Source organism: Sinocyclocheilus rhinocerous, unplaced genomic scaffold (assembly GCF_001515625.1).
Source record: "Sinocyclocheilus rhinocerous isolate Xijiao unplaced genomic scaffold, SAMN03320098_v1.1 scaffold2844, whole genome shotgun sequence".
Lineage (NCBI taxonomy): Eukaryota > Metazoa > Chordata > Actinopteri > Cypriniformes > Cyprinidae > Sinocyclocheilus > Sinocyclocheilus rhinocerous.
This window is the reverse complement of record NW_015633174.1, coordinates 252,994-253,293: the sequence shown is the minus strand read 5'-3', so window position 1 is coordinate 253,293 and position 300 is coordinate 252,994. Positions and strand designations below refer to the sequence as shown.

Here is a 300-nt window from a genome sequence, read left to right as displayed (position 1 = left end):
TACTTTGTTTGGCCTTCCAAAAGATGACACGACTCGAAATCAGTGGTTAAGTTGTATTTACAACACTGTTCCAGAACACTTCAACCCAAATATTCAGACGCATTTTACGCATTTTATGGAGGATCCTGGGAGAGTAGACAACAATGCCGGCTGTTCTGACTCACAGAAGTTTTTTTATTTATTTAAAGAATTTGCCACTGACGATTCAAACGATTTTGAGCAGTGTAGAGTAGCACTTGTTGTTTGTCATTTCTCCGATCACAAATGCAGACATGGTTTTATGTTTACGCGGCACGATGC

General features: G+C 39.7%; 1 protein-coding gene across 2 annotated transcripts in view; it reads left to right on the top strand.

Moving 5' to 3' along the window:
• The window catches only part of LOC107743341 (LIM domain kinase 2-like), a 29,906-nt gene that overhangs the window by 23,330 nt on the left and 6,276 nt on the right, over nt 1-300 (top strand). The gene's annotated exons all lie outside the window — the stretch shown is intronic.